Below are 27,117 nucleotides of genomic sequence, written 5' to 3' on the forward strand. Positions count from 1 at the left end.
TATCCAGCCCTACGGCATTCAAGTGCACACCATCCGACCTCCAAAAGGCCCCCACTCCACTCTCCAACTCCCTGTGTCTGACCACCACCGCCCCGTTCCGAGCCATAAAACACCCCATCGCCATATTTACCTTCACCCGAGCCTTATTAACTGCCTCCACTGACCAAGCGTCCCTCCAAACGCGCCTCGGGACTATGTCCGACCACACGGTCACCATACCAGGGAACAATGACCATAGCCGCAAAAAATCCCACTTGACCTCCTTAATCAACTCCCGAATAGGCCTTGCTGCTAAATCATTGCCTCCCGCATGAACCACTAACACATCAGGTGCCCTGTCCATCCACACAAACTGATGTACCTCTGGCAACACCCCTTTCCAGATCATACCCCTGCACCCAATCCATTTTACCACCGTGGATTCTCTGCCAAATCCCAACTGCTGGCCGTCCGGCCCGAACCAATGTGCACAACAAAGAGGACGACGCCCCAACAGTCCCTGCCCCATAGTCTTGCAGACATTGAACAGGGCACATATCACAACCCCCAATCCTGAAAAGCACCACTCTCCGACCCCGACCCCGTCTTTGACCGACGAATCACAAACTCAACTCTGTCCGCAAACAAATCAACATCTTCCCTCAAAAGCCCCCCCCACCCTGCTCACCGATGGACAAACCAGTTCACCCAAACGCATTGCTCCAAAAAACGCTAAAGAGAATGCCAAACGAAACAACCGGACTTCCCACTCCGACCTACAAACCCCCCGCAATTGACTACCCAACTGAAGCAACAACGACTCCTACCATCCACCCCCGTACCCATCCTTCGCCACCCTTTCAGTGCCTGAACCACCAAAAACGATTTTGCAACATCCACCATACGCCGTGCCCTAAAACCAAACACCAACCCCGCCATATAACCATTAATCTTACTTACCGACCAACTCTCCTCTTTACAGTGGCCCAAAAACATTAACAAAGAAAACTCCAACTCCTCATTCCCCCCACCCAAACCGGTACACCAATCCTCCCAAGCACCCCAGGCCCTCATATACATAGCCCACGTACTCTGCCCCAATGACGCTTGGATGAGCCCCGTTACGGTTCCTCCAACAGATCCCACAGGCAAGTCGGACACTCCAGTCCAACCGCGTCTGTGTCATGCCCTGCTCAGGCTATGTGCGGAGGTCTGCCAGATTAGATTACTATGTGCGGAGGTCTGCCAAATTTATTACAAGGTGAAAATACTGCAGAGGCTTACTGCGTTAAGTTAGGAGATGGGCTACCGAGTCCGAGTGGAATGACCCCGGTTATGTAGTCAGTTTTGTTAGGGGTTATCTGAGAGATTGATAGATGCCCTTGCTTTTCATGAGTACCCGGATACATTGGAGAATGCTATGTCTTTGGCAATACGGTTAGATAGACGTATTAGAGAGAGGTGTAAGGTTCCCTCCGCGCAAGGGATCCCTTCTGTGAGTGGTTTCGTCTCACCTGCTCCCCAGGGTGATATGACATGTAACTCTGGGGTAGGGGAGGAACCCATGCAGCTGGGTCAGGTATCTATCCGTTCTGGTAGTAGGAACTTTAGGAGGTTGCATAAACTATGCTATTACTGTGGAAAAAGTGGTCATTTTATTTTTGCTTGTCCTTTTGTTAAACCACATGTTGATGAGAAAGAATTACAAAGAGGTTTACTTAAAGAAAAAAAAACATCCCTGACTCTTGGTAGTGTGAATGGGGTCGTGGAGCAAGCAGATATGCAAGCTCCCTGTAATACTCATTTTCTCCTTCCAGCTATGGTGGCGCTAGACTCAAGAATTTTTTTTGTTGAAGTATTCATTGACTGTGGTGCTGGGGTAAATCTTATTGATTTTCTTTTTCTTCAAAATCTAGGTCTAAGTACTTGCACTTTAGAAAGAGAGATTCCGGTTTTCGCAATTTATTCTTCCCCTCTTTCTCAAAGGAATCTCACTCATATTGCTCACTGTATTCTGTTAAGGGTGGATGATTCACATGTTGAGATCATGTCTTGTTTTGTCATGAAGGACTTGCCCGCTCCTATAGTCTTAGGGTTACCGTGGTTGACAAAACATAACCCAATTATAGATTGGCAAGACAGATCATTGGTTGGAGTGAATTTTGTTCGGACAATTGTCTTGGCACATCTATCTCTGGTGTGTCTACTACGGCCTTACTTCAGTATCTCTCAGATTTTGCGGATGTCTTTTCAGAGGGTGGGGCTCAGGAATTGCCCCCTCATCGTGACTATGATTGTCCAGTTAATCCCAGTTGCCAAAGTCTCAGCTTTACAATCTTTCTCAACCTGAAAGAGAGGTCATACGAAAGTATATTGCCGAGAGTTTGGCAAAAGGTCATATTAGGCCATCTAAGTCTCCGGTTGCAGTGGGTTTATTCTTTGTAAAGAAAAAGGATGGATCGCTGAGACCTTGTTTGGATTTCCGGGAAGTGAACCGTATTACGGTCCATGATCCGTATCCCCTTCCTTTGATCTCCGATCTTTTTGATCAGATTGTTGGAGCCAAGGTGTTCTCCAAGTTGGATTTAAGAGGGGCCTACAATCTGATCAGAATCAAGGAAGGGGATGAGTGGAAAATGGCCTTCAACACGCATGAGGGACATTTCGAGAATTTGGTTATGCCTTTTGGGTTAACTAACGCGCCAGCGGTATTTCAGCGATTCGTCAATGACATTTTCCATCATTTTGTGGGGAGGTTCGTGGTAGTTTACTTGGATGACATTCTAATTTCCTCTCCTGATCTGAAGAGTGAAGACCCATCAGGATGACGTGAGACAGGTTTTGTCGATCCTTCGGGAGAATAAATTATATGCCAAATTGGAGAAATGTGCGTTTTCTGTGCAGGAGCTTCCGTTTCTGGGTTATCTGCTTTCTGACTCTGGTTTTCGTATGAACCCCGAAAAGGTCCGGGCGGTTCTGGAATGGGACCGACCGGTGAATCAGAAGGCTTTGATGCGGTTTTTGGGGTTTACTAATTATTATAGAAAATTTATCTTGAACTATTCTACCATTGTAAAACCTCTGACCGATATGACTAAGAAGGGCGCCGACGTCTCTGTCTGGTCGGATGAGGCATTGCAGGCTTTTTCAGCTATTAAGGAATGTTTTGAGTCTGCTCCAATTCTGGTGCAGCCTGATGTGTCTCAACCATTCGTGGTGGAGGTTGATGCATCAGAAGTGGGGGTTGGAGCAGTGCTGTCGCAGGGTTCATCTCCTGGGTTCCGTGTGCTTTTTTTTCCAAGAAGCTCTCGGTCGCCGAGAGGAATTATGGTGTAGGAGATAGGGAATTGCTGGCCATCAAATTGGCCTTTGAGGAATGTGAAACCTGTGCACGGTCAAAGGTTGCTCACACTCGACCTGCTGGTTCACTTCTTCCTTTGTCTATTCCGTCTCGTCCTTGGACGCACTTGTCTATGGACTTTATTACGGATCTGCCGAGTTCCTCCGGGAAAACAGTAATTTTGGTGGTTGTTGACCGTTTTAGTAAAATGACTCACTTTGTATCGTTAGCCAGTCTGCCCAATGCCAAGACTCTTGCTCAGATTTTTGTTGCTAATATCGTGAAATTGCATGGCATTCCCTCGGATGTGGATTCTGATAGAGGCACGCAGTTTGTCTCCAGATTTTGGAGGGCGTTCTGCTCTCGGCTTGGCATTCAACTTTCGTTCTCTTCGGCTTTTCATCCGCAGTCGAATGGACAGACAGAGCGTACTAATCAAAACCTGGAGACCTACTTGAGGTGCTTTGTGGCTGAGAATCAGGAGGACTGGTCCTCATTCTTGTCCCTAGCAGAGTTTGCTTTGAATAACCGTAGGCAGGAGTCCACGGGTAAGTCGCCATTTTTTGGCGCATACGGTTTTAATCCTCAGTTTGGTACCTTTTCTGGGACTGGTTCCTCTGGGATGCCAGAGGAGGAGAGATTTTCTTCTGCCTTGTCTTCTATCTAGCGGAGGATACAAGTGAATTTGGAGAAGATGGGTGAGAGGTATAAGCGAATGGCTGACAAGAGACGTGTGACTGGTCCAGACCTGTGTGTGGGTGATCTGGTGTGGTTGTCTACTAAAAATATTAAACTGAGAATACCATCTTGGAAACTGGGTCCAAGATTTATTGGACCTTACAAAATATCTGCGGTGGTCAATCCAGTAGCGTTTCGTCTGGATCTTCCGCAGACTTGGAGGATCCATGATGTGTTTACTGAAGAAATATGTGAAACCGGTGGAACCATCGCCATTGCCTCCTCCCCCTGTTCTGGTTGATGGAAATTTAGAGTTCGAGATCTCCAGGGTTCTCGACTCAAGAAATCTTCGGGGTTCCCTTCAGTACCTGGCACACTGGAGGGGATATGGCCCTTAGGAGAGGATGTGGGTTCCGGCTGTGGATGTTAGCGCCAGCCGACTGGTGAGGGCTTTTCACATATCCCACCCGGATAAAGTTGAGCCGGGGTGTCTGGAGGTCACCCTTAGAAGAGGGGGTACTGTCATACCCTGCTCAGGCTATGTGCGGAGGTCTGCCAGATTAGCAGCACGTGTGTAGCCTTTTGTTTTTGTTTGGAGTTGAGCTATATCCGCCTCCCTTCAGGTGCACTGGGTGGGGTCGTTGGTTTGAGTTTAAATTACGCCCACTCCCAGTGTCCTGTGTGGGTTATAGCTTTTGCATGGCTCAGAGGAAGGAAGGATGGATTTGCTGTTCCTGCTCAGTAAAAGATAAGTTGGTGTTGCTTTCTTGTGGTTGTCTGTCCAGGCTGTTAGAGAGACGCCTGCCCCCTCTAGGTCCTGAGGGAGCAGGCCGCCTCTTTCCCCCTTTCACCATCTTAGGGATTTTAGGGTATCTTCAGCCTAGGCACGGGGACACGGTCATTCCCACCTTCAGAGTCTGAACGTGGGCATAGAAGTCTAGGGAGAGCTGGTAGGGATTTGTCAGGAGGTGACCTTCATCCCCACCTTCTTGCCTAGACACTTGTTTGTTTATATTCTGTGCATCTTGTATCCTGTCCGCCCTGACAGTCTGCCTCCGGAGCCAACTGCCGAAACCGATTCCACTGCAAATGAGAAAGGCCGTCAGCAATACAATTGTCCACCCCGCTACAATCCAAGCATTAAGCGACAAACACTCCAACACCAAGCGCTGCAGCAGCCACTAACGGCGACGATGCTGACAAGCCATTGATTGCTTGAACCACCCCCATATTGTCGCAGTGGAAACGTATCTTCCTATCCCAAAAACGCTCCCCCCATAACAAAACTGCCAACACAATGGGAAATAACTCCAATAAGGCCAAATTCTTCACCCAGCCCCGCTCCACCCACACAACCGGCCAACCCCCAGCACACCATTGACCCCCACAGAAGGCCCCAAAACCCGAACCCCCTGCCGCGTCAGTAAACAATTCAAAATCAAATGAATCAACAACTTCCCCCATGAATAGCGAGCGACCATTATACTGGTCCAGAAATGAACTCCACACCTGCAAGTCCGCTCGCAATTCTCTCCCCAACCGGATGTAATGATGTGGGACGACCACCCCCGCGGTCGCCTGCGCCAAGCGCCTGCAGAACACCCGGCCCATGGGCATGATCCGACAAGCGAAATTGAGCTTCTCCAGCGGCAACTGAAGCAGGCAATCTACACTCCATTCTCAGTCGATAACTATCCCTAGGAAGCTCAATTTCGTTACCGGCCCCACCGTCTTTTCTTTGGCAAATGGGACAACAAATCAAAAAGCGAACTCAACGTCTCCAACAATAACGCACAAACCCGCGACCCCGGGGGGCCGATACACAAAAAACGTCCAGATAATGAATCAGTGATTCACAACCTGACGAGTCCACAACCGCCCATTCCAAAAACAAGCTGAACGTTTCAAAGTAGGCGCACGACAGCAAACACCCCATGGGTAGACAACGATCTACAAAAAAAAAAAACATCCCAAAAACACCCCAACAAATGCTGACACTCAGGATGAACCGGCAGCAACCTAAATGCTTCGATGTCCGTTTTTGCCATCAGAGCACCGTTCCCAAAACGCTTTGCCCAACCCACTGCCGCGTCACATGATGTATAAACTACTGAACAAACCGCAGGGTCAATACCTTCGTTGACTGAGGAGCCCCTCGGAAACGACAGATGATGGATAAGGCGAAACTTATTTGCCTCCTTTTTGGGGACAACTCCCAACGGTGACACCCACAAATAAAAAATGGGCGGCATGGCATTCCCTCGGATGTGGATTCTGATAGAGGCACGCAGTTTGTCTCCAGATTTTGGAGGGCGTTCTGCTCTCGGCTTGGCATTCAACTTTCGTTCTCTTCGGCTTTTCATCCGCAGTCGAATGGACAGACAGAGCGTACTAATCAAAACCTGGAGACCTACTTGAGGTGCTTTGTGGCTGAGAATCAGGAGGACTGGTCCTCATTCTTGTCCCTAGCAGAGTTTGCTTTGAATAACCGTAGGCAGGAGTCCACGGGTAAGTCGCCATTTTTTGGCGCATACGGTTTTAATCCTCAGTTTGGTACCTTTTCTGGGACTGGTTCCTCTGGGATGCCAGAGGAGGAGAGATTTTCTTCTGCCTTGTCTTCTATCTAGCGGAGGATACAAGTGAATTTGGAGAAGATGGGTGAGAGGTATAAGCGAATGGCTGACAAGAGACGTGTGACTGGTCCGGACCTGTGTGTGGGTGATCTGGTGTGGTTGTCTACTAAAAATATTAAACTGAGAATACCATCTTGGAAACTGGGTCCAAGATTTATTGGACCTTACAAAATATCTGCGGTGGTCAATCCAGTAGCGTTTCGTCTGGATCTTCCGCAGACTTGGAGGATCCATGATGTGTTTACTGAAGAAATATGTGAAACCGGTGGAACCATCGCCATTGCCTCCTCCCCCTGTTCTGGTTGATGGAAATTTAGAGTTCGAGATCTCCAGGGTTCTCGACTCAAGAAATCTTCGGGGTTCCCTTCAGTACCTGGTACACTGGAGGGGATATGGCCCTTAGGAGAGGATGTGGGTTCCGGCTGTGGATGTTAGCGCCAGCCGACTGGTGAGGGCTTTTCACATATCCCACCCGGATAAAGTTGAGCCGGGGTGTCTGGAGGTCACCCTTAGAAGAGGGGGTACTGTCATCCACTCAGGATGAACCGGCAGCAACCTAAACGCTGCTTCGATGTCCGTTTTTGCCATCAGAGCACCGTTCCCAAAACGCTTTGCCCAACCCACTGCCGCGTCACATGATGTATAAACTACTGAACAAACCGCAGGGTCAATACCTTCGTTGACTGAGGAGCCCCTCGGAAACGACAGATGATGGATAAGGCGAAACTTATTTGCCTCCTTTTTGGGGACAACTCCCAACGGTGACACCCACAAATAAAAAATGGGCGGCTCCGGAAACGGGCCCGCCATCCACCCCAGCGCCACCTCCTTCCCCAGCTTCTCTCCCACAACTTCCGGATGCTCCCTAGCTGACCGCAAATTCCTCCTAAGCAACACAGACCCTCTGGCACGAACGGAATCCTAAAACCCTCTGAAAACCCTGACCCCAACAACACCGTTGCCTCTCTATCGGGGTACCTATCAAGATACGGCTGCATTTTTTCCAGCCGCACCGGTGTCACCCCCTTTACCATTACCATCTCCCCCTCTTTGTTTTCCGCTTCTATAACATCTCGCCGCCCCATGATTCCCTCCACAACCCGAACATTTGTGCTTAAATTTACATTTAACCCTGAACCGACAGTTTCCTTCGTTATAGGCGAAACACAAGCCCCTGGCTGAGGCCGCTGCCGCATTGCGCGTCCCCCCGCTGCTCCCCTCCCCTTGAAAGGGCTGCCCCGACCGCACCGGAGCCGTAACTTTCAACCGCAAGGCAATATCCTTGTGGTCCCACTGCATTTTCGGACGCACCGCCTTCCGCTGACGGAACTGCTCATCATATCTTAACCAAGCCACTCCCCCGTATACCCCGATAAGCCTCACCAATTGCGTCCAGATAACAAAAAAGGCCCGAACAGGCCTCCGGCGCCTTCTCCCCAATCACGCTAGCCAATATCGCGAACGCTTGCAACCAATTTGCAAACGTCCGCGGTATCAATCTAAAACGGCGTTTCTCCGATTCCTATTTCTTACCCTTGTCCCTGCGTACTCTATCCAAATTGAAGCGCTCTAAGGGAAGCAGGGAAAATATCTCAACATATTCTCCCTTCCAAATCCTCTCCCTAACCTCAGGCTTCAAATGAGCCCCCAACGGACCCTCAAAACAGACGTAAACCTCCCCTTTTGCCTTATCATCCACCCATACGTTATTTTCCTCCACATCCGCCCCTGCCTGTGTCTGCACCGACACCCCTATGCCAAGTAACCCCCGCCGCTGCTCCCCCACCGACCCCGTGCCTGCCGCTAAGCCCTGCACCCCCCAGGCCTGCAAAGGTGCCCCCCCGCTCATCCCCCAACTAGCCACCAACCCCGCCAAACCCCCCAACAGTTGCCCAGGGCCCTTGCTTAAATCCAACTGGGGGCCACCCCCCGCCCCAGCCCCCATACCCTTTACTACCTGCGCAAGTGGTCCCCAAGCAATCTCACCTGGCTGCCTGGGTGCTGTGTGCCCATCAGCCACAAGTCCTGAATCCGGACGACCTCCCCTCTGCGCTGCGCCGTCCGATCCCGTGATGCCGCCAGCATCCTGCTGTCCACTGGGCATGCTGGGACCAGGGACGTCATCTTCAGGCTGGCCGATGAAGCTGGAATACACATCTTCACCTTGCCTCCTGGCAAGACAGGAACTCAATCTGCAGCATGTCCCCCCTGCTGGCCTTGCCTCTGGACTCCTGCTGTTTCTTGCTGTCTCCTGTCCCCTGGCCCAGGACAGACCAGGGACGCTGGGGTTAATCAACGCTTCGCGTTAATCAACGGCCTGCTGCCACCGGACGCCAAACTGGCAGCAGCCCCGCGCTGGAAACGTGACCTCTCACGCCGAAGGGCCGCCTCTGTGCCCAGAGTTACAGAGGTGCCCGCAGTACCAGGTCCTGCTCCCCCGATGTCACCGCTCGCTGACGGAGATGGCCGAGCCCGGCCACCCCCAAGGCTCCGCCTACAGGTAGGATTCCTTCCACGTCGGGGCCTGGATGGAGCTGGCACCAGCGGCACCCGACGTGGAGGGTCCCGCGAGGGGCTCCGGATACGGCGCTGAGCCCAAGGGGGGGGGAGAGGATGGGGATAAGCGTGCCGCGGCCTGGCCTGCCGCGGCCGTACAACGGGTGGGTGAGGCGGAACAGGAACCTCACCTGCCCCCCTCAGCAGCAGCTGCACTTGCTCTTGGGCCCACGCCGAGCCCCTCACCTCCGCTTCTGCCCGAAATTTGCGTATTGCCGCCTCAAACTGCTCCATAGTCGCCACAGGTACCGCCAGCTTCTTTCTAACCTAAAATGGCTCCCTGACTTCTTCTTCCCTGCCATATTTAACCCCTTAACTCCTCCCCCTTACTTAAACTGACCTATCCTAACTCATTGCCCACCCTTTAGCCCCCCCCCCCCTCTAACCTCGTCTTACAATCCCACGAACTCCAGGGCTATCTAACCAAACTCCCCATCATAGGGGCCTCCCCTAAAGGGGCTTCACACCCCCCCCCCCCCCCCCAGTCCGGGCATTGCTTTACTGAAATAAATGAACTTTGCACAATATTCTAATTGTTCAAGTTTCACCTGTATATACTTCAGTGTCTCATCATGTCTGTCTATATACTGCAGCGTCTCATCATGCCTATATACTGCAGTGTCTCATCATGTCTGTCTATATATGGCAGTGTCTCTTCATGTCTGTCTATATACTGCAGTCTCTCATCATGTCTGTCTATATACTGCAGTGTCTCATCCTGTCTGTCTATATACTTCATCCTCTCATCATGTCTGTCTATATACTGCAGCCTCTCATCATGTCTGTCTATATACTGCAGTGTCTCTTCATGTCTATGTACTGCAGTGTCTCATCCTGTCTGTCTATATACTGCAGTGTCTCATCATGTCTGTCTATATACTGCAGCATCTCATCATGTCTGTCTATATACTGCAGTGTCTCTTCATGTCTATATACTGCAGCATCTCATCATGTCTATATACTGCAGAGTCTCATCATGTCTGTCTATATACTGCAGCGTCTCATCATGTCTGTCTATTTACTGCAGCCTCTCACCTTGTCTGTCTATATACCGCGGCATTTCATCCATGGGCGTCCGCAGGGGGGGGCCCTGGAAATCTGTGAACTGAGTTCTGCCTCTGCAGCACTGGCGGATCCAGGGTGGGGGGGCAACTGCCCCCCGAGCTGCTCAGAAGTGGGGGGTGCGGCGGCGAGGCACAGGAAGATGAACGCTTCCATTGTGGAAGCGTTCATCTCCATAGTCATCTGTATCGCCGTCCTCAGGACAGCGATACAGATGGCTGTGCTGAGGCAGGGGAGGGAGAGCCGTGTCCCTATCCCTTCCTCTGATAGGCTGCCGGCCTAGTGCATGCAGCCTACCAGAGGCCGGCGCAGGCTGCGCGATGACGTCGTCGCTCCGCCTGAGCCGTACAGCGCGGGACACATGCAGCGTACTCAAGTTGTGTGTAATAGAGTTTCTGGGTGTAGTAGTGCAATGACACTAACCTGAGACAGCTGACTCTCTGCATAGGCATGTGATGATAGAAATTGTTCGTGACGCCAGTGCCAATTAAACGGTGGCACGCCGTTTGCGGATAGCAGGAATAAATTGAAGAACACGTGGTATTAAAACAGAACTCCAACTTTAGTAGTTTTCATGCAGAGACAATATTGGAATCGCAGTTCCTTGGCATACAGTCGATTTTGCAATACGGTTGATGCAGGCAATACAGGTTTAGCAAGGTGATTACAGAGTGTTGAACACAGGACTTGCAGTACAGGAGCTTGCACTCTATTTCTGTCTGATCCTGGAATATAGCAATTCTTCACCAAGGCCCAATAACCTAGTTCTGGCTTTATATCCTTGGCTATAGCTTTAGAAAGTACCTCCTCTGTTATTTTTAGTACATCTTGCTTCTCTGCAGTTTGCCTCTGTCTCTCTCTGCTTCCTGAGGCTCTAGAAACTTCTGAGCCCTCCACTAGACTGACTTTCACTTCCCTGTCTGGGCTTTATATAAACTAGGGCTCTCTAGCTCCCTCTAGTGACTAGAAGCTGGAATGACACCCCTAGCAGGCCTGTACATGCAAGTGTCACAGTAACAGGGAAACACATAGCATTGCATTACATGACATTTTATAAAACTGACATATACCAACTTCTCCATAACTAAGGAGGGACGACAGCACACCAAGTGACACTTTGGTAGTGACGGGTATTACAGTCCCCGTACACTACACACAGGCCGGAAGAGGCCTGCATCGCATCGCTGCCAAGGAGGTAAGTACAAGTGTTTAATTTTTTTTGTGTACAATACTGGTGGCTACTGGCATATAATAGGGGTCTCTGGCTACTGGCACATAATGGGGGTCTCTGGCTACTGGCACATAATGGGGGGCTCTGGCTACTGGCACATAATGGGGGTCTCTGGCTACTGGAACATAATGGGGGGCTGTCATTACTAGCACATAATGGGGGGGGCTATCATTACTGGCACATAATGGGGGGCTGTCATTACTGGCACATAATGGGGGGCTGTCATTACTGGCACATAATGGGGGGCTGTCATTACTGGCACATAATGGGGGGCTGTCATTACTGGCACACAGGGCTTTTTTTCTGGCAGAACGCACCGGAACGGCGTTCCGCCACCTTTTGACATCGCAGCCTGCAATGTATCAGCGGGGAGGGACTGGGAGGAGGAGCTGGGGGCCGGTGCGTTCACTGTGCTCCGGCCCCGCAGCTCCAGTAGAGACTTATAAAATGTGTAATTAAATGAATAATGATTTATGCTGCCCCTCAGTAGTATAACTGTCACTATATTGTACTCACAGCCGGCTACTGTTATCGTAATGCAGGCAGGCCGGGCAGACGAGCGGCAGCGTCATTGACTGACGTCACGTGCCTGCGCAGCCTACTTCACTCATAAAGTAGGCGGCACAGGCACGTGACGTCAGTCAGTGATGCTGCCGCTCGTCTGCGCGGCCTGCCTGCATTACGATAACAGTAGCCGGCTGTGAGTACAATATTTTGAAAGTTATACTATTGAGGGGCAGCATGAATCATTATTCATTTAATTACACATTTTATAACTGTACTGGAGCGGCAATAGGGGGTCTGTGGATGACACTGTTATGGGGTGGGGGGGTCTGTGGATGGCACTGTTATGGGGTGGGGGGGTCTGTGGATGGCACTGTTATGGGGTGGGGGGTCTATGGATGGCACTGTTATGGGGTGGGGGGGTCTGTGGATGGCACTGTTATAGGGTGGGGAAGTCTGTGGATGGCACTGTTATGGGGTGGGGGGGTCTGTGGATGGAACTGTTATGGGGTGGGGGGAGGTCTGGATTGCACTGTTATGGGGTGGAGGGGGGTCTGTGGATGGCACTGTTATGGGGTGGGGGGGGTCTTTGGATGGCACTGTTATGGGGTGAGGGGGGTCTGTGGATGGCACTGTTATGGGGTCGGGGGGTCTGTGAATGGCACTGTTATGGGGTGGGGGGGTCTGTGGATGGCACTTTTATGGGGTGGGGGGGTCTGTGGATGGCACTGTTATGGGGTGGGGGGGTCTGTGGATGGCACTGTTATAGGATGGGGGGGTCTGTGGATGGCACTGTTATGGGGTGGAGGGGGGTTTGTGGATGGCACTGTTATGGTGTGGGGGGTTGTGGATGGCACTGTTATGGGGTGGGGGGGTCTGTGGATGGCACTGTTGTGGGGGGGTCTGTGGATGGTACTGTTATGGGGTGGGGGGTCTGTGGATGGCACTGTTATGGGGTGGGGGGGTCTGTGGATGGCACTGTTATGGGTGGGGGGGTCTGTGGATGGCACTGTTATAGGATGAAGGGGGGTCTGTGGATGGCACTGTTATAGGATGGGGGATCTGTGGATGCCATCCCCAGATCCCCCATTAACAGTGTCATCCCCAGATCCCCCATTAACAGTGCCATCCCCATCTGGAGGGTTTCTTTGCTGGGCTGGACTTTTATAGCCCCCCCCAAATTTTACTTGCATCCCTGTTCTCTAAAGGGGCGGTTTTAGGGGGCGGTCCTAGGGGTGGGTAGGGAGGGGTGGTCCTAGGGGTGGGTAGGGAGGGGCGGTCCTAGGGGTGGGTAAGGGGGGCAGTCCTAGGGGGTGGGTAGGATGGGCGGGTAGGGGGCGGTCCTAGGGTTGGGTAGGGGCGTGGCCAGGGAAGGGGGGGTGAGTTCCACCACCTTTTCTCTGAGAAAAAAAGCCCTGCTGGCACATAATGGGGGGCTGTCATTACTGGCACATAATGGTGGGCTGTCATTGCTGGCACAAGGGGGGGCTGTCATTACTGGCACATGATGGGGGGCTGTTATTACTGGCACATAATGGGGGGCTGTCATTATTGGCACATAATGGGGGGCTGTCATTACTGGCACAAGGGGGGGCTGTCATTACTGGCACATGATGAGGGGGCTGTTATTACTGGCACATGATTGGGGGCTGTTATTACTGGCACATGATGGGGGGGCTGTTATTACTGGCACATGATGGTGGGGCTGTTAATACTGGCACATTATTTGGGGCACTATAGGGGCATCTACTGAGGCCACAAAGAAGGGGTGTTTTATATGGGGGGCTCTGTACAGTAGAATTTTATACTGGGACACATTATGGTGGGTACTATGAGGAAGGGGGGAGAGGAGTACTATGGGGTCATCTACGGCGGGCACTAAGAAGGGGTATTTTATACTTTCAAATTATGGGGGACACTGAGGGCATCTACTGGGGCATTTTATACTGGTACATTATGGGGGGCACTATGAGGAAGGGGGGAGAGGAGCACTATGGAGGCATTTACTGGGGGCACTATATAGGGGTATTTTATACTGGCACATTATGGGGGCACTATGGGGACATTAGCTCAACTAGGGGAATTACAAGGGGGGATTTTTTGCACAGTCACATTATAAGGAGAATTATTTCTACTAGGGGGCTGATGGGATATATGTAACTCCATTTTGTCTCATTTAGCCACGTGTATTACATTTGGTTAGTGCACTACAAAACCTCCCTCCCCCCTATGGAATGTGAGACACTTCCTTAAACTGTTTCATGGAATCCATACAGTTTGAAAGTATGAACAGCCTTCTAGCCATAAAAGGACATCTCGTTCAACTGTATGCTAGCCTATGTGTATATACCTGATTGGTCAAATGCTGTTACTATGAGTCAGCTATTATGTTAATGCAGAAGTTTATGTGTGACCATACCATAGGTCAAATACTAATGCTAACATATGATTGGATGTAAAGGAAGCTCAACCCCCTCTATTAAAACTGTTTGCCAGCTGTGAATAAACCAGAATGGATTGGAAATAGACATGTGTTCATGTGGTCTATCTTCTTCATTCTCCCGGTACCGGTAAGACTTACTTCAAGCTGGCCACTGAAATCATGTGTCAGGGACACACCATTAGGGAAGAGAGTAAATTTTCCTTACAGATTTGGGGGCTCAGTTTCCGGGATTGGGAGGGTCAACTCTTCAGGTCTACCGTAAAAGACATCAATTTTTGTCCGCCTTGGACCTGGGAGCAATGACCATTCAAGTAAGTCGAACCATCTATTTATGATTTCAGTGGATTGCGATGTCTGGTTCACGCAAATGTTGATTGTAAGCGGCTCATATCATTGAGTCCATATCGTTATAAAATGTTGATTGTAAGCGGCTCATATCATTGAGTCCATATCGTTATAAAATGTTGATTGTAAGCGGCTCATATCATTGAGTCCATATCGTTATAAAATGTTGATTGTAAGAGGCTCATTTGAGTCCGTATCGTTAAGAGATAGTGCACTATATAAGGATATCTGTTCCGGGAACAGAAGGATACAAGCTTGAATTAACTCTTATGTATATATAGTATAAGTATTTTAGAAGTATTAAGATTATCTGTCTGTGTGAGATGTTGGCCGGGTGGTAAGTTTACGGTCGCATCCCGCTTTGAAATCATTCTGTTTCTATCACTGCCAACATGTAAACTTTGTTGCACGGTCTAGTCCCACAAATTATTTTCTAGTTAAGGGCTCTTTCACACTTGCGTTATTGTCTTCCGGCATAGAGTTCCGTCGTCGGGACTCTATGCCGGAAGAATACTGATCAGGATTATCCTAATGCATTCTGAATGGAGAGTAATCCGTTCAGGATGCATCAGGATGTCTTCAGTTCCGGTACGGAACGTTTTTTGGCCGGAGAAAATACCGCAGCATGCTGCGCTTTTTGCTCCGGCCAAAAATCCTGAAGACTTGCCGCAATGCCGGATCCGGGATCAATGCCCATTGAAAGGCATTGATCCGGATCCGGCCTTAAGCTAAACGTCGTTTCGGCGCATTGCCGGACCCGACGTTTAGCTTTTTCTGAATAGTTACCATGGCTACCGGGACGCTAAAGTCCTGACAGCCATGGTAAGTGTAGCGGGGAGCAGGGGAGCAGCATACTTACCGTCCGTGCGGCTCCCCGGGCGCTCCAGAGTGACGTCAGGGCGCCCCAAGCGCATGGATCACGTGATCACATGGATCACGTCATCCATGCGCATGGGGCGCTCTGACGTCATTCTGGAGCGCCCGGGGAGCCGCACGGACTGTAAGTATACCGCTCCCCCGCTCCCCGCTCCTACTATGGCAACCAGGACTTTAATAGCGTCCTGGGTGCCATAGTAACACTGAAAGCATTTGGAAGACGGTTCCGTCTTCAAATGCTTTCAGTACACTTGCGTTGTTACGGATCCGGCAGGCACCTCCGGCAACGGAAGTGCATGCCGGATCCCAACAACGCAAGTGTGAAAGAGGCCTAACACATGAGTAGACAATTGGGCAAGATGTGAGAATTGACAGTTAAAATGTGAAACAGAATGTTATGCCAGGCTGGCAGGGATGAAAGGCTGCAAAAAAATCTGTTAGAAGCTTACAGACAGTGTACATCAGAGCTCCTGTGATTGTGAAGGGGGGCTATAGTGAGTGACAAGACACAGCAGAGTCAGGAAGTTAATTCATGGCAAGGGAAAAAGTGTCTCAGTGTTTGCAATTAGAAAGGGCTTGTGTTAAACGTTCAGAAATGAACTGGTTAAGTTTTGTTGCCCTAATGATCTTTGTGTGTTTAAATAGTGATGATTTATAGTCCCTGGAATTAGAGATTACAGCACTAAAAGATGGACAGTTAATGCATAAGTGTATTGATAGTTGAAGAGAGAAGTTGTTAAAGGATAATAATAGCCTGGTGCAAGCTGAGTAATGGTGAAAAAGTGTATATGGAAGTGACTGAGAGAACTTGAAGTTAGAGAAATGAAATGAGCAGCATTTCTTATTTCAAGATGGAGGATTTTGAATCCTATAGAGAACAAAGGTTGCCATGAGGCATCCCTCCCCCCCACCACATTCCAAAATGTCACTTGTAGTACTACAAAAAAACTTCTTCCTGTCCTGTTTGAGATGTGTTTTCAGAGAGAACTCCCTCCCATCTCACCCCTCTCCTCTGCTCAGGAATTTCATATGGGGGTTGAGGGGGGAGGGGGGCTGCTAATTGTTGAATGCATCAGCAGAATGTGAAGATACTAACCTGTGTTATCTATAAGATATTCCAGACAGGGCTCCAGTATTGGATTAGATCTTTCCCAATTGTATGTTCCGATGGTTTAAAATGTGCCTGCAGTGATGATGCTAATTGGAAGTGTCCACTCGTATCAATCTAAGGTTGCTAAGAAAAAAAAACAAAAAAAAACGACATGGCATATAAGATGATTTGTTAATTTTAACAAAATGACTGTATGATTAACATGTATATTGTTTTACAGCGACAGACCATCAGCAATTGCTGTGTTTGTCTGTGCTGCAAGTTTTGGGATGTAACAAAGAGATTGTGTGATTGGGTGAAAGATACATGATTCAGTGGAATGTGAATGGGTGTGGCTCTGAGTTATATGTACGTAGCAGAGCTGTGTGTGTAATTCATATTTTATGTATAAGGGCGTGGTTATGAGCTGGTTTGTGAAGATGAGTACATGAAAATGTATATGAATGCGTATGGAATACGGTATTTGTTTTCTAAATATGCGCATTAAGAATTTTATTTTATTGGAAGTTTTTTGGTTTTTTATTGGTACCAACAGCATTGATCAAGCTGTACATTTTTATTTCAATGAAAAGTTTTTATGGGCCCTTTGTGTGTTCATGTCTGTATTGTCAGATCTGTTTGTTTCAATGTTTGCAGTTACATGTTACATGTTCAGTGTTGTGCTTAACATCAGAGCTCTGCTCGTATGGACAGCTAAGATACTAATGGCAGAACAGAAGACAGACCAAAGCGTCCGACTGAAAGGGGCGGACTTAGGTGACTCAGAGTGTCAGGAAGGAAATGTGAGCCCTCTATGGGAATAAATGGGGTACTGACAAGGACATACAGAACAGATTCCTTACCAGTAGAAACCATGGACAGGGAATACATCATGTCATGTATTTAGCATTATACTAGATTGCCCAGTCAGCCTATTAGGGAGAGATTTGTTCATTAGGCTTAACTTGCAGGTATCAGCAAAGAATCAGGACATAAGAGTACACTCAGGTCTCATTCCAGTCTCTACACCAGTGCCACTGATTCTTGCAAACATACAGGACCACCCAGAATAACATTAACCTTGCATTATGGTCCTCAAATGAATATGACACAGGATTCATAGATTGCACACCTTACAAAGCTACTGTGAAACCAGGTGTCATCTCAGTGTTCCAGAAACAATACCTGCTGTTAAAAGAGAAACTTGATGGACTTAGGCCAATGATAAAGGAATTCCTACAAAAGAGAATCCTGGCAGAGGTGATTTCACTCTACAGCACGCCCGTGAATCCAGTGACAAAGGCAGATGGTGCTGCCCGCTTTGTACAGGATTTAAGGGCCATCAACAACATCATTGTGCCTATAGCCCCTGTTGTACCTGATGTCACTTAATTATTATCTGCCATTCCAGCAAACGCTGTTTGGTTCAGTGTGATAGATCTGAAAAATGCTTTCTTTTCTATCCCAGTTGATAAGATAACCAGACTACTTTTTGCTTTTTCCTTTGACAGACGCCAACTGACCTGGTGCAGAGATGCCCCAGGGATATGCTGATTCACCTGTAGTGTACAGCATAGTCCTCCGAGCGATGTTAGAGTCATGGTACATCCCCCCAAGGTTCTGTGCTGCTGCAATATGTCGATGATTTATTACTGTGTAGCATGTCAGCGGAGGCCAGCATTCAGGATGGTTTATCACTGTTATAATGGTTGTCAGGATGTGGTCACAAAGTGACACTTAAGCAAATGCAATGGTGTAAAATGCAGGTTGAATACTTGGGCTTTGTCCTCACAAAAGGTGAACGGAGAATCAGCACAGAAAGAGTCCAGTCTATTGCGGGTTTGGTCGCCCCGCACACCAAGAAAGAAATGTTATCTTTCCTTGGTATGATAAACGGTAGACAATGGATTACTGGTTGCTCCCACTATTGACAATGTTTTGAGGCAAGCCACTCTGGATGGAAATCCAGATTTGATTAAATGGTCTTCTGAAATGTACAATGCATTTGATTATCTGAAATGTTCTCATGTCGAGTCCAGGGCTGGGCCTCCCTGACTATAATATGCCCTTCCACATGTTTGCACGCCAAAATTGTAAAACCATGGCGGGTGTACTGACACAAGAAAACGGAGGCAAGTTGCGTCCTTGTGTGTTTTTCTCAAAGGTAATGCCCACCTCTGTCCAGGGGATGCCGGCATGTCTGCGTTCTCTTGCAGCCTGTGCTATGATGGTAGAGTCGGCAAATTCTTTCACAATGTGACATTACACCATTTTGCACACCACTCATGATGTTGTAGGCCTACTCAAGGACATCCGCACTCAACACAGCAGGCAGCTGAGCTTATTGCACTCACTAGGACATGTATTCTACATGCTGATAGACCTGTCACCATTCATACTGAGAGTAGGTACACACATGGGGTAGTGTGGGACCATGGTATGATCTGGCAGAGGAGAGGATTCACGGCAGCAGATGGTAAGGATCATGTCTCACAGGGCAATGCGCTGGCAGTTAAGATGGCGAAATGAGTTGCCAAAAGCAACCTCACAGGTTTGTATAACCATTGGGAGATGCCATGTTTGGCATCTCCAACCCCTGAGATGCTGCAAATACTTACTGATCTTCAGTGGTATGTCACTGAACAGGAACAGCAGGACTGGTGTTATCCAGTATTGCAGAAAAATCCTGAGATAGGATTAGTCTGCGAAGAGGGGAAGTTATGCATTCCCCAACACAGTGCTTCCATCTTAAGTAGCACATTTCCACAGAGTAGGACATTCCACAGAGTAGGACATAAACAGCATTGAGATACTCATGGGTAGGCCTTTCCCCACACCATGGGCAAGACGCCCCCTGGTGGTGCAGGAAGGGGACTTGGACCTGATCAGAGAGAAGTACTGATCTGATCAAAGTCCTCAGTAAAACTGAAGAAAAAGTGGCTTGTAAGTCTCCTTCTCTTTCACAGGAATCAACCCGTCCATTCCGGGTAGGCGACCAGGTGATGATTAAGATCTTAAAGAAGGGAAAGGAACCAGGAAGCTTCACCTACGGACCACCCACCGAGCTAGTCGCGATCACCAGAACAGCAGTCCTCACTGAACAGTCGCCCACGTGGATCCACGCCACAAGGATTAAGTTGGTGAAGAAAAGAGAGGTACTAACGGGGGCAGACAGCCCTGACCTCCAACGAGGCCCAGAGGTACTAACGGAGGCAGACAGCCTTGACCTCGAAGAAGATACAGAAGGGGTGCTAACGGAGGCAGACAGCCTTGACCCCCAACGAGATGACGCAGTCGGGAAATTCCTCGAGATGGCTGAGATGTAGTGCCTTAATAATTGTAATTTTGTGTCTCCTACTTACTGTCCCATGGCTGTGGAACAGACAGATATACCTGGAAACAGAATGCAGAGGGGAAGACAGTCTATGCAAGACAAAGGAGAACTTATGGCTGTACCTGGCCAAAACTCTGAACTTAACTGACTTTTGTCTCCAAACCACTTTATCGGCATCTAACATTTTGGAGACATGTCTGGTAGCAGTCCCCACCCCACTAGACGTATGGACGGAGCTCCTACGTTCCCAATGGAACGACACAGACTTGGAGGATCATGATGTTAAATATGGATATGTAAATCCTTATCATGCTTGTTATGACTGTCCTACATATGAGAATCTGCAGAGTAATATGATAGAAGTAATTACAGGTCTTGTCACAGCAGCAGAAATATGTTATAACTTCACCTGTGATGAGACACTATTGCCTCCCTGCATACAAGCAAAAATGCAGAATAAGATTAAGCCAAATATTTGTGATAGAGATATAGGTAATTGTAAAAAGATAATATCAGGAAAGAATATGCAATGTAATATTACAAAAACAGTACCATCCCTAGACAAACATGTACCTCTACCAGCAGGATGGGTATTGGCCTGTGGGAATACTAGTTACACATACATACCGGCCAATATTACAGAGGGACCCTGTACAATAGCCAGGCTGACATTAGCAATGATACCACTATTTCCAGCAATGCAGACACGATACACGAGAGACACTTCCCTACAGTTACCAGAAAATTGTGATTATAATGTGAATCTCCTCTCTAGATTAGAATATATGAGTTTAGGGGTATCTTTGATAGGAGTACCAGGGTTGGCCATATATAACCACAGGACAATATCAAAACTTGCCTGTTTTATGATAAAACAGATAAATGTCACTAGTGCAGTTCTGCAAGATATGCTGCTGGATATACAATCGTATGAAAAGGCTATCTTGCAGAATAGGGCAACTATTGACTATTTATTGCTCCAGCATGGTACAGGATGCACAGCGTTCGCAGGGATGTGTTGTTTCAATTTATTAGATCACTCCCGTGGAATAAAAGATAAAATAGGCCAATTAGAGGAGATGAGAAAACATATAAAACAAGATGTTGACCAAGGTTGGTGGGACTGGCTTTTTGGCTGAATACCTGACTTTGGTCAAATAAGATATGTTTTAGGAGTGGTACTCGCCGTGGTCGCTTCAATAGTGGGTCTCTACTGTTGTCTGTAGTGTGTGCCCTCCCTTCTAGCCATATGTCAAAAAGGTGGCCGAAAGAGGGGTACACTTAACATTCCTCTATACTCCGGTAGAGGTAGAAGAGGTAAACCCAACCTCAACAAAGCCTGAGGATTATACTGCTGAAGGGTATATGGAATACCTAAAGGCTTATAAGCAAACCAAGGAAGAGCGGAGAAAGAACCATATAGTATATATATATATAAGGTTCTAAGAGGGGATTTGATGGGATATATGTGACTCCATTTTGTCTCATTTAGCCACGTGTATTACATTTGGTTAGTGCACTACAAAACCTCCCTCCCCCCTATGGAATGTGAGACACTTCCTTAAACTGCTTCATGGAATCCATACAGTTTGAAAGTATGAACAGCCTTCTAGCCATAAAAGGACATCTCGTTCAACTGTATGCTAGCCTATGTGTATATACCTGATTGGTCAAATGCTGTTACTATGAGTCAGCTATTATGTTAATGCAGAAGTTTATGTGTGACCATACCATAGGTCAAATACTAATGCTAACATATGATTGGATGTAAAGGAAGCTCAACCCCCTCTATTAAAATTGTTTGCCAGCTGTGAATAAACCAGAATGGATTGGAAATAGACATGTGTTCATGTGGTCTATCTTCTTCATTCTCCCGGTACCGGTAAGACTTAATTCAAGCTGGCCACTGAAATCATGTGTCAGGGACACACCGTTAGGGAAGAGAGTAAATTTTCCTTACAGGGGCCATTATGGTGGGCTTTATTACTCCCACATGGTATGACCCCCTAGTAGCAGCACCAGCCTCTCCCTGCTCTGCTATCCCTCTGTCCCTTCTCCAAATCCTTATTATGAAATCTTTCTCATTAGGATAAAGCACAACATCAGCTCCGCCGAGCCCCCGGCCAAAGTGTGGAAGTGGCGTCCGAGACCCCCAAGGGCCAAGCCAAGTAATTGTAAGTTTTCATGGGAAATATGTTTATGTTATACACATATAGCCTACACTGTGCCACACAATATACAGTATACCTCTACACTGTGTAGTCTGTTCTATAAGCACCCTTGTTCTGTGGCGGCGGACAGAAAATAATCTGGAAGTGCCCCTCCCGAGACCAGGCTCTGGATACGCCACTGCACAGCTCATGCGTTATAATACTTTGTGATAATGAATATGCCCCTCCCCTTCATTACATTCTCAGAAACAAGCAGAGCATGGATGTCAATAAAATTATGTCCCCGCCCGGAAACATTTCTGCAGACGCCCATGATTTCATCATGTCTGTCTATATACTGCAGCCTCTCATCATGTCTGTCTATATACTGCAGTCTCTCATCATGTCTGTCTATATACTGCAGCCTCCCATCATGTCTGTCTATATACTGCAGCCTCTCATCATGTCTGTCTATATACTGCAGTCTCTCATCATGTCTGTCTATATACTGCAGCCTCTCATCATGTCTGTCTATATACTGCAGCCTCTCATCATGTCTGTCTATATACTGCAGCCTCTCATCATGACTGTCTATATACTGCAGCCTCTCATCATGTCTGTCTATATACTGCAGCCTCTCATCATGTCTGTCTATATACTGCAGCCTCTCATCATGTCTGTCTATATACTGCAGCCTCTCATCATGTCTGTCTATATACTGCAGCCTCTCATCATGAATGTCTATATACTGCAGCCTCTCATCATGTCTGTCTATATACTGCAGCCTCTCATCATGTCTGTCTATATACTGCAGCCTCTCATCATGTCTGTCTATATACTGCAGCCTCTCATCATGTCTGTCTATATACTGCAGCCTCTCATCATGACAGTCTATATACTGCAGCCTCTCATCATGTCTGTCTATATACTGCAGCCTCTCATCATGTCTGTCTATATACTGCAGCCTCTCATCATGTCTGTCTATATACTGCAGCCTCTCATCATGTCTGTCTATATACTGCAGCCTCTCATCATGACTGTCTATATACTGCAGCCTCTCATCATGTCTGTCTATATACTGCAGCCTCTCACCATGTCTGTCTATATACTGCAGCCTCTCACCATGTCTGTCTATATACTGCAGCCTCTCATCATGTCTGTCTATATACTGCAGCCTCTCATCATGTCTGTCTATATACTGCAGCCTCTCACCATGTCTGTCTATATACTGCAGCCTCTCACCATGTCTGTCTATATACTGCAGCCTCTCATCATGTCTGCCTATATACTGCAACCTCTCATCATGTCTGTCTATATACTGCAGCCTCTCACCATGTCTGTCTATATACTGCAGCCTCTCACCATGTCTGTCTATATACTGCAGCCTCTCATCATGTCTGCCTATATACTGCAGCCTCTCATCATGTCTGTCTATATACTGCAGCCTCTCATCATGTCTGTCTATATACTGCAGCCTCTCATCATGTCTGTCTATATACTGCAGCCTCTCACCATGTCTGTCTATATACTGCAGCCTCTCATCATGTCTGTCTATATACTGCAGCCTCTCACCATGTCTGTCTATATACTGCAGCCTCTCACCATGTCTGTCTATATACTGCAGCCTCTCATCATGTCTGCCTATATACTGCAACCTCTCATCATGTCTGTCTATATACTGCAGCCTCTCATCATGTCTGTCTATATACTGCAGCCTCTTATCATGACTGTCTATATACTGCAGCCTCTCACCATGTCTGTCTATATACTGCAGCCTCTCATCATGTCTGTCTATATACTGCAGCCTCTCATCATGTCTGTCTATATACTGCAGCCTCTCATCATGACTGTCTATATACTGCAGCCTCTCATCATGTCTGTCTATATACTGCAGCCTCTCATCATGTCTGTCTATATACTGCAGCCTCTCACCATGTCTGTCTATATACTGCAGCCTCTCATCATGTCTGTCTATATACTGCAGCCTCTCATCATGTCTGTCTATATACTGCAGCCTCTCATCATGTCTGTCTATATACTGCAGCCTCTCATCATGTCTGTCTATATACTGCAACCTCTCATCATGTCTGTCTATATACTGCAGCATCTCACCATGTCTGTCTATATACTGCAGCGTCTTATCATGTCTGTCTATATACTGCAGCCTCTCACCATGCCTGTCTATATACTGCAGCCTCTCACCATGTCTGTCTATATACTGCAGCCTCTCATCATGCCTGTCTATATACTGCAGCCTCTCATCATGTCTGTCTATATACTGCAGCCTCTCATCATGTCTGTCTATATACTGCAGCCTCTCATCATGTCTGTCTATATACTGCAGCGTCTCATCATGTCTGTCTATATACTGCAGCCTCTCATCATGTCTGTCTATATACTGCAGCCTCTCATCATGTCTGTCTATATACTGCAGCCTCTCATCATGTCTGTCTATATTCTGCAGCCTCTCACCATGTCTGTCTATATACTGCAGCGTCTTATCATGCCTGTCTATATACTGCAGCCTCTCACCATGTCTGTCTATATACTGCAGCCTCTCATCATGTCTGTCTATATACTGCAGCGTCTCATCATGTCTGTCTATATACTGCAGCCTCTCACCATGTCTGTCTATATACTGCAGCCTCTCATCATGTCTGTCTATATTCTGCAGCCTCTCACCATGTCTGTCTATATACTGCAGCCTCTCATCATGTCTGTCTATATACTGCAGCCTCTCATCATGTCTGTCTATATACTGCAGCCTCTCATCATGTCTGTCTATATACTGCAGCCTCTCATCATGTCTGTCTATATACTGCAGTCTCTCACCATGACTGTCTATATACTGCAGCCTCTCATCATGTCTGTCTATATACTGCAGCCTCTCACCATGTCTGTCTATATACTGCAGCCTCTCATCATGTCTGTCTATATACTGCAGCCTCTCATCATGACTGTCTATATACTGCAGCCTCTCATCATGTCTGTCTATATACTGCAGCCTCTCACCATGTCTGTCTATATACTGCAGAATCTTATCATGTCTGTCTATATACTGCAGCCTCTCATCATGTCTGTCTATATACTGCAGCCTCTCATCATGTCTGTCTATATACTGCAGCCTCCCATCATGTCTGTCTATATACTGCAGCCTCTCATCATGACTGTCTATATACTGCAGCCTCTCATCATGTCTGTCTATATACTGCAGCCTCTCATCATGTCTGTCTATATACTGCAGCCTCTCATCATGTCTGTCTATATACTGCAGCCTCTCATCATGTCTGTCTATATACTGCAGCCTCTCATCATGACTGTCTATATACTGCAGCCTCTCATCATGTCTGTCTATATACTGCAGCCTCTCACCATGTCTGTCTATATACTGCAGCCTCTCATCATGTCTGTCTATATACTGCAGCCTCTCATCATGTCTGTCTATATACTGCAGCCTCTCATCATGACTGTCTATATACTGCAGCCTCTCATCATGTCTGTCTATATACTGCAGCCTCTCATCATGTCTGTCTATATACTGCAGCCTCTCACCATGTCTGTCTATATACTGCAGCCTCTCATCATGTCTGTCTATATACTGCAGCAGCTCACCATGTCTGTCTATATACTGCAGCCTCTCATCATGTCTGTCTATATACTGCAGCATCTCACCATGTCTGTCTATATACTGCAGCGTCTTATCATGTCTGTCTATATACTGCAGCTTCTCACCACACCTGTCTATATACTGCAGCCTCTCACCATGTCTGTCTATATACTGCAGCCTCTCATCATGCCTGTCTATATACTGCAGGGTCTCATCATGTCTGTCTATATACTGCAGCCTCTCATCATGTCTGTCTATATACTGCAGCCTCTCATCATGTCTGTCTATATACTGCAGCCTCTCATCATGTCTGTCTATATTCTGCAGCCTCTCACCATGTCTGTCTATATACTGCAGCGTCTTATCATGCCTGTCTATATACTGCAGCCTCTCACCATGTCTGTCTATATACTGCAGCCTCTCATCATGTCTGTCTATATACTGCAGCCTCTCATCAAGTCTGTCTATATACTGCAGCCTCTCATCATGTCTGTCTATATACTGCAGCCTCTCATCATGTCTGTCTATATTCTGCAGCCTCTCACCATGTCTGTCTATATACTGCAGCCTCTCATCATGTCTGTCTATATACTGCAGCCTCTCATCATGTCTGTCTATATACTGCAGCCTCTCATCATGTCTGTCTATATACTGCAGCCTCTCACCATGTCTGTCTATATACTGCAGCCTCTCATCATGTCTGTCTATATACTGCAGCCTCTCATCATGTCTGTCTATATACTGCAGGGTCTCATCATGTCTGTCTATATACTGCAGCCTCTCATCATGTCTGTCTATATACTGCAGCCCCTCATCATGTCTGTCTATATACTGCAGCCTCTCATCATGTCTGTCTATATACTGCAGCCTCTCATCATGTCTGTCTATATACTGCAGCCTCTCATCATGTCTGTCTATATACTGCAGCCTCTCATCATGACTGTCTATATACTGCAGCCTCTCATCATGTCTGTCTATATACTGCAGCCTCTCATCATGACTGTCTATATACTGCAGCCTCTCATCATGTCTGTCTATATACTGCAGCCTCTCATCATGTCTGTCTATATACTGCAGCCTCTCACCATGTCTGTCTATATACTGCAGCCTCTCATCATGTCTGTCTATATACTGCAGCCTCTCATCATGTCTGCCTATATACTGCAACCTCTCATCATGTCTGTCTATATACTGCAGCCTCTCACCATGTCTGTCTATATACTGCAGCCTCTCATCATGTCTGTCTATATACTGCAGCCTCTCATCATGTCTGTCTATATACTGCAGCC

Source organism: Bufo bufo, chromosome 3 (genome assembly GCF_905171765.1).
Source record: "Bufo bufo chromosome 3, aBufBuf1.1, whole genome shotgun sequence".
In the NCBI taxonomy this organism is placed as follows: domain Eukaryota; kingdom Metazoa; phylum Chordata; class Amphibia; order Anura; family Bufonidae; genus Bufo; species Bufo bufo.